Below are 8,583 nucleotides of genomic sequence, written 5' to 3'. Positions count from 1 at the left end.
CAGCCCCGCCCGCCCCCCTGCGGGTGAGCAGACAAGCCTCTCGGGCTGCTGAGTGCTGCTCGGCGCCGAGCCTCTGTGCGGGAGTCTCTCCGTTTTTTCCTCTGCGCCCCTGTTGCTGTGGGGTCCCCGCTGATAGCTGCGGCTCGCGCCCGTCTCTGAAGTTCGTTTAGGCGGCGCTCTGAATCCCCTCTCCTCGCGCACCAGGAAACAAAGAGGGAAGGAAAAGTCTCTTGCCTCTTCGGCAGCTGCAGACTTTTTCCCGGGCTCCCTCCCGGCTAGCTGTGGTGCACTAACCCCTTCAGGCTGTGTTCACGCCGCCAACCCCAGTCCTCTCCCTGCGATCCGACCTCCGAAGCCCGAGCCTCAGCTCCCAGCCCCGCCCGCCCGGCAGGTGAGCAGACAAGCCTCTCGGGCTGGTGAGTGCTGGTCGGCACCGCTCCTCCGTGCGGGAACCTCTCCGCTTTGCCCTCCGCACCCCTGTGGCTGCGCTCTCCTCCGTGGCTCCGAAGCTTCCCCCCTCTGCCACCCGCAGTCTCTGCCCGCGAAGGGGCTTCCTAGTGCGTGGAAATCTTTCCTCCTTCACAGCTCCCTCCCACTGGTGCAGGTGCCGTCCCTATTCTTTTGTCTCTGTTATTTCTTTTTTCTTTTGCCCTACCCAAGTACGGGGGGAGTTTCTTGCCTTTTTGGAGGTCGGACGTTTTCTGCCAGCGTTCAGTGGGTGTTCTGTAGGAGCAGTTCCACGTGTAGATGTATTTCTACTGTATCTGTGGGAAGGAAGGTGATCTCCGCGTCTTACTCTTCCGCCATCTTCTCTCCTCCCCCATCTATTTTAGCTTCTTTCATCATTGCTAAGTAAAATGGAAAAGACAGTTCTCCATTTCCAGGTAAGTTAATGATAAATGATGTAGTTAGTAATTAAAGCATGGTCAGGGGGATACATTTGGGGACTGGAACTCGGATTACTCCCTTTGTGTCTTGTGGTACATGCACCTCCGAGAGATCAGAAATCTTGCAAGCTTTAATGGAACCTCATTCAAATTAAATCTTTATTTTTCTGACTTCAGAGACAAGAGAGCATGTGTTCTTTTTGGTGGTAAGATACTCAGTTATCTTACTGCTTTTTATCTCAGTAGCAGTTGTGGCTATTTCTGTTTTTACTGTTTCCTATTGGTCATGCATGTTATTACCCCTGTAAGGAGTATACAAGTCTGTGGATTAGTTATAAATGCCTTCATTTGGCAGGTGAGAAAGTCCGATAAAGGAGAAGCAGGTGACTTGACTAATGTACAGTCTGTGTAATTAGAACTGCAGCCCCTCGGGTACCAGGCTGTGATTCAGAAACTGAGCAGTATCATATGAAATGGTACCTGGAAACACATTTGGCAGTAGCACTCACTGTCTAGACGGAAGTGCATACAAGTGGAAGGTATGGGCTTTTCTAAAATAAAATGCACAACATTTCAGGGAGTTGTCCTCTTACCTACCATTATTACCTCTCCCCATTCAACATCATGCAATTTATTAGCAATCCTGGTTCCCAGATTTGATGGCTAATAAATTATTACAGTACACAGAATAAGAATATTGGATTCTGTTCTCTAAGACCTCGCTCTTCTAAGTATGGTCTGTGGATCAGCCGCGTTAACAGCATCTGGGAACCGGTTAGAAATGCAGACTCAGTGTATCTGCAACCCCCAGCTTATTCCACTATAATCTGCATTTTAGCAGAATTCCTGGGTTCATCCATATGCATACTAAACTATTAAAGTTTAAGATGAAGTGCTCTAAATCGGTTTCTCAAATTTGAGCATGCTTAAGATTGACCTGGGAGAGCTTGTTAAAACACAGATTCCTGAGCCCACAGATTAACTTGGTAGGTCTGGGGGCTATGCACTGGGAGTTGTCCTGTCTTTGGACACGTTGCAGCATTGGTTGGATGGCCCCTGGTGCTGGGATGTTCCAAGTATAATTCAGGTAGTTGAACTCAATAACCTTAAGATCCTGTGCAACCAATTCTGGGAACTTTTACCAAGGGCCGAAGATGGAGTCCACACCAGTTCCACGTTTATTTATTGAAAAGTTACCTTGCAGAGGACTAAGGTCGTTGGAAAACTGTTCTGTGGTCTCTAGGAGAAGGAAAAATCTATCTATATATATAAAGGTAAATAGAACAGGAGACTAATGTCTGAACAAGTTCCAGTAAACCATTTAATGGGTTGACCAGAAGCATCGCCCTCTTTATCCATCAAAAAAGGAAAAATTGCACTTTTCAGCTTTTCTAAGATTCCACTTCCTTCTAAGAATTCTGATTGCTTCCCTTGCCAAGTATAGCAAACACGGATCAGAACTTAGTAGCCGACATGACCATCCTGCCTCCCCTTTTGTATTGATTTAGGGCAGTTCTTGTACAGGTGAGGGCTGGCTACCTACGACTTTGACTTAAGGCATTTTTTTATGTGTTTATCCATTGAGAGCATAGGTACCTTTGAGGATTGCAAACAATTCTGTTGATCCAAGCAGTCAGGAAGTACTGAACTCCCCCACCCTTGTACGACTGCTAAGTCTGCAGGGAAGTAGATTTTGGATTTTTTTTTTTTAATTGAAGTATAATTGGTTTACACCGTTGTGTTAGTTTCTGGTGTACAGCAAAATGATTGTTATACATATATATTTATATATTCTTTTTCAGATTCTTTTCCATTATTATTACAAGGTATTGAATATAAACTCTTGGTGTTCAAGTATACTCTTGTTTGTATCATGAAATTTTAAAACAGTAGGGGCACTGGAAAATTCATACACACCCCAAAAGTACGTTTTTCTTGAGGACTTTTTTTCTGCAACGTTTAAACCATTGTTTATCTTCAGTGGTTAGCATTAAGTATTTGATATGTCTTAAAGGAAAAAGGTTGCTTTACTACTGGTGGTGGGTGGGATATTCAGCAAACTCTGCTTCTTTTAAGTTTTCAGGTGAAGCTTTGGGTATGTGAGGTTTTATTCATTTGCCCTTAATTTTTAACTAACTCCTTTAATTATACTAAGTAACTTATTCATATATAAAGTAACAATTAATAGGGGGAAATTACTATATGACAGACGTCGGGATTTTAAAAGCTGCTCACCCTGTAAATTTCTTTTGTTTCAGCTCTTTTTTTTGCTTTTGAAACAGTATAAGAGTTGAAAAAGTTGGATGCATATTTTCTAGAAAATATGTCCTAGAAAAAAAAGCGTTTAGCGTTCATTTTGGGCATGGCATGTATATGTACTTACTATATTATATCATATATATGAGATATATATCATATGTACTGAGATATTATGGTATCACAAAGCTGATAAATAAGTCCAGAAGTTTTATTTGGAAGAGCTCATGGGATTACAAGAAGAAAACCAGTGTTTCATGGAGTGGCTGCTGTTAGCCTAGCACTGTGTGAGGCCCCTCACAATTCTGTAAAGCAAGTTGTATGTTCTTACAGCTAAGGAAACAGAGGCTTAAATCAATTCCCAAGATTTATATGCAGAGCTGAGATTTAAATTCAGTTTTGCACATGGACTCTGGAGCCTGTTGTCAACATGTACCTTACTTTGTTGAAAGCTGGGTAAGAGAGGTTTGAGTCTGTGCATTCATGGAAAAGAAAAATCTAATGCCTACCTCAGGATTTCAAAGTTTTGAATATATATTTTAATTTGATCCTCAAATTCTTGTGAAGTAGACAGGACAGGTGCTAATGTGCTCATGTACAGGTAGGAGGGAGTGTGGGGGTAGGTAAGGATCTGAAACTCAGAGGTTGAAGGACTTGCTGAATTGAACAAAGCTAGGAAGTGGCAGAGGCTCTGATCAGATCCTCATGTTGACTCCAAACCTCAGGCACTTTCTCATGCCTGCCCTCCCTCTTTGCTAAAAGTGTATTTCAAAGAGGCTGGAGGAGTTGTTAAGCAAGAGTATCTCAGGATTGTAACATTTCCTAAAAAAGCCTTTAAAAAAAAACACCTTTCCATCCATGCCTTCCCCACCACAGCATCCTTTATAAATTGATTTTAGCAGGAAGCTGTGTGCTGCCCACGGCCAGCTGGATGAAATGTGTTAATAGTTGGGGGGTCTAATCTAATCATATTTAATACCCATGTCTGCAGAGCTTAATTTTCTTAGGAAAAAAAGTTTTTAAATGCGCTGGTGCCCTTTAAAAATATTCTATCCAGTGGATTGATCACACTACTATAAAAGTTTATTCATCTTTAGGCTTCTGTTGCAGCTTAATGTTCACATCATTACTTGTTATTTGCATAAAAGGAGGTTTTACTTACCATGAGAACATTTTTAGCCTCTTTGCTTCTCAAGAGACATTTGGAGTTTGAAGGTAGTGTCCAGTGTGAACACTTGGGACTTTGGTCGGGAATGTGACAGGGGTGGGTTTCTAATTCCTGCAGGGTTACTTTGTGTTTGTTCTGACCAATCAGGCCCGCGTGTCTGGCTCTATCTAGTCATGCGTGGGGGTCTGTTCTTTCTGTCTGGTCAGCCCAGGCTTAGAACGTGACTGCCCCGAGAGCCTGCTTGCGAGGCTTGGCAGACTCTCCTGGTCATGCTGTGAATCCCTCAGGCTTGTGAGGGACGACAGATGGTCGAGCTAAACCCAGAGCCACCCCTCTACGTAATGATGAAAAATGACCAGCCTCCTGGTAAGTGGAAGTCAGAATCCATGCACCTTTTAATTCTGATAAACAGGACATTGAAACAAACACAAAGGGAAGAAGGGGAGGAAAACCTTTCGTAAGTTACCATCTGTCTTCATTGGTACTTCTTGCACTGATTAGTAGAAAACTCTTCATGTACATACTGTTTTAACTGTATAGTCACTACACATAGACTACTGGGACTGAGAATTTATCCTTTGTGCCCCTTTGGGTATAAATAATCTCTGTAAATGCCAAAAATATGAGGCAGGATCCAAATGAGGGTGCAGAGTTGCTTTCTGTATAGGATGGAAGCAGCATGGGGCTCGTGCTCACGGCCCCTTCCATGGTTGTCTGCCTCTCCTGTAACTCGTGCTGAAGTTATGGTCCTCTGCAGCCCCTGCGGCCCAGGCTTCTGTAACTGGCCTCCAGTAATCAGACCTCTGGCACCTGACTCGAGGACGGCCAGGTTGTAGGCTAGCCAGTGAGTGACTTGGGTTAGTTACAGAGTGGAAACAAGTTAGTCGAAAGCAGAGAAGCAGGCAGGCAGAGTACCTGAATCCCAATAATCCTGGCACTCAAGAGGGAAGACTCTTGAACTTGTCCTGCCTGCAGTCCCTCTAGTTACTTAGGTCCCCGAAGCATGGCACTGGATTCTTGCAAGATTTCTGTCTTCCTCATTACCAGTATATCCTTATGATGACACTGCCTTATTTAAGCTGGGCTACGTGAGGCCTGTCCACGGGCACCGTCGTGCAGTAGTTATGAGCGCAGTCAGACAGCTTGGCTTCAGTGCCAGCTCCACCCATTCCTAGCTGACGAGTTCTTGGATGCTTACCCCCTGTAAGCATCAGTTTTCTTCCCCGATACAATGAGATAACAGTACCTGCCTCAGAATGTTGGAAGAATTAATATATAACAGATGCCCCCCTTAACATAGTGTCTGGTACATGGTATGTGCTCAAAAGATGTTAGCTTCTGCCGTAACTATTATTGTTGTTTGTTATTATTATTATTATTATCATCACTCAAAGGGGGGGATCATAGGAATATACTTCCCTTTTCTGAGAGTATACAAAATCCCAGGATTATCATTGTCCAGTTCTTGACCACTGGTATCATTGATTGTGTTGGGGCCTTGTAACAGTGATAGTAAATTATACAAGGCTTTCCCTTCCTTTCCCTAAGCCCCTTGGAACCCTGTTGGCCTGATCTTTGTCGACAAACCTGAGGCTTTTTTTCTCCTGTTCTGTTTGAGAAAGAAACATGTAGCATACAAAGGGGGCCCCAAATCCCATGAGTTGCAGACTACTGAAGGATTATCATACCAGGATAAAATCATATGGTGTCTTTCTTAAGTATATGTGCACTTTAAATGTCTCTCTGCCAACCAGTTGTAAAAGAGAAACGGATTTTAACAACGTCCCTATATATTTTCCCAAATAGATGTTGTTCACTGAAATATACACCCATGGCACAGTCTTTTGACTGGATCTCTCCTTCTTCGATGACCAAGGCTCTCTGGGTTCTGTCTTGCTGACGCCTAGAGCAGGAGAAGAAGGTAAGCAGAGACGGTCTTTTATCTCTGGACTGTTCACCTTTGGCTCAGTGCCCTACTGCTTGTATACAGGAAAGAGAAGTAAAAAGTAATTATTAAAGAGAACTCCCCCACTGTCAGTGCCATGACCTCCCTCCCTGGCAGCCGACTTTTAAAACAAGCATCTTAATATTTCAGCAGATGGTGATGAGGTTTGTTAAAGCAGCCTACAGTATTCCCATTTCTGGATTCTCTGTAATCAGCTCCCAACATGGGTGAAAGTGAGCTCAGATGTAACCCAAACCCGGGAGTTTGGAAAAAGAGAAGCATCTGGTGGGAGGCGCAGGATCATCTCCCTTTGCTTGCGGGGAGTTCCCTCAGAGGTGAGCTCTGTGAGGTTCACGGCAGCCAGAAGCCATTGCAGCTGTGTCCTGGAGTCTGTCCTGGCTGCCCATGTCCTTCCAGATACAATTCACGTATTGTTTTTCATGTATAAAGCCCTTTGTCAGTTTCATCCCCAGCCTGGTTGTCTTGGAAAACTGACCCTCGCTCCTGGGTTTATTATTTGTTCATTGTCTCTGTTCCTGCGTTTTGCACATATGTCTGGGGATCTCATGTAGCAGGTGATAATCTTAGAAAAACACTGAGTTTCATTTTGTAAACAAATAAATAGTATGTTGTTAAAATCTTGTGAGACTACGTGATTTACTGCATCAGGGTCAGTGATCGTATTTTGCTAATGTTACAGCTACTCACACTTCTTTGTCAAAGGAGCTTTCTTTCATAACCCACTCTGCCTAATTCATACTGGGTAGGTAACTATTTCTTGATGAATTTATGTAGCCTAGCGTCATCTGCAGGGACCCCCGGTTATTTGAGGTGGTATCTTCTTTCCCCTTGATGTTGCACCTGGGTGAGGTAGTGTCGGATGGCTGCGTCAGTAACCCCACAGAGGGCTTTGGGATCAAAAGCACTTTATTTTTTAAAACATTTATTTATTTATTTATTTATGGCTGTGTTGGGTCTTAGTTGCGGCACTCTGGATCTTTCGTTGCAACGAGTGGGCTTCTCTCTAGTTGCGGCACACGCGCTCCAGGGCATGCGGGCTCCGTAGTTGTGGCGCATCGGCTTAGTTGCCTGGCGGCATATGGGATCTTAGTTCCCTGACCAGGGATCGAACCCGCGTCCCCTGCATTGGAAGGCGAATTCTTAACCACTGGACCACCAGGAAAGTCCCCAAAAGCACTTCAAAGGTGGGAGTTGCTTTAGTATTGCTCATGATAGGAATAGCGGAGGTAGAATTTAAAACCATCTTTTCTACTGAGAATTTGCCTTTGTCTCCAAGTGAATGGCTTAGAAGAAAGTCAAGAAGGATATCTTCCCCAGCCCATCTGTGTTTCTGTTCATAACAACCACTGGGTTCTTAGCAGGAACTTTGCTCAGTAATGGTTCTTAAGTATATATTAAGGACTTAAGTACATATTAAGAACTTACTATGACCCAGACACTGTTAATGATTTATATGCATTTTCATTCAATTCTTCTAGAGATAACTCCACAGGTAACTTGGTTATTATTTTGTTTTATAGAAGAGGACCCTGACATTATCCAAATAGTAAATGGTAGAACTGGGACTTGAACTCAAGTCCATCAGGCTTCAAAAGCCTGTCAGCTGAGACTGGATGGAAAGAATTTGTTTGGGCTTACTGTCCTTAATGCTCTTGTTTCTTCTTTGTCGGTTCTTAATTTTGTCTCTTCCTCACTTAGAGACAAAACAGAAACGTATACACTACACTGTGGAGTAGAATTAGGAGCAAAATGGAGGAAAACATCAGTTTTTCTGGGTTAATTAACTTTGCAACTGGGAGAAAAAGTCTTTAGAACAAGGTCAGTATCAGAAGCGAGTTAGGGCATTTAATGAGAGGAGAAGCATTGCTGTGTCTAGGGGAGAGCAGCTGGTAGCAGGTCTGAAGGTAAATACTGCTCCTCCTACTTTCTGCACATGGCACAAATATCTGGGTGTTATCTTCCTCCTCTGGGGGATTATTTACTGTAAGAGGAGTGAACAAATCCTTTGAAATGGGGCCCCTAAATGAGTGTTAGCTGTTCTTATCTTCAACCTTACAGTCGTCTCCTGACCTTACAGTTTTTTGAGATATCTTGTCTCAAGGGCAGAGTTGGAATGCATTACTGACATTTTGTCAGAGAGCAAATACCTGAGATTCTAGCCTTGTACCTAGGGTTTCCCTCCTGAATGCTGAACAAATTCAAATAGCAAAGGTACTCCTAAGGAATCCTTTTTGGCCAGATGGACCAGGGATACATTTCCAAAATTAGTGCTGCACAGAGAATTCTCTCTCATGGACTAATTCTTC

Source organism: Eschrichtius robustus, chromosome 10 (genome assembly GCF_028021215.1).
Source record: "Eschrichtius robustus isolate mEscRob2 chromosome 10, mEscRob2.pri, whole genome shotgun sequence".
Taxonomy (NCBI): domain Eukaryota; kingdom Metazoa; phylum Chordata; class Mammalia; order Artiodactyla; family Eschrichtiidae; genus Eschrichtius; species Eschrichtius robustus.
This window is presented reverse-complemented; position numbering follows the sequence as displayed.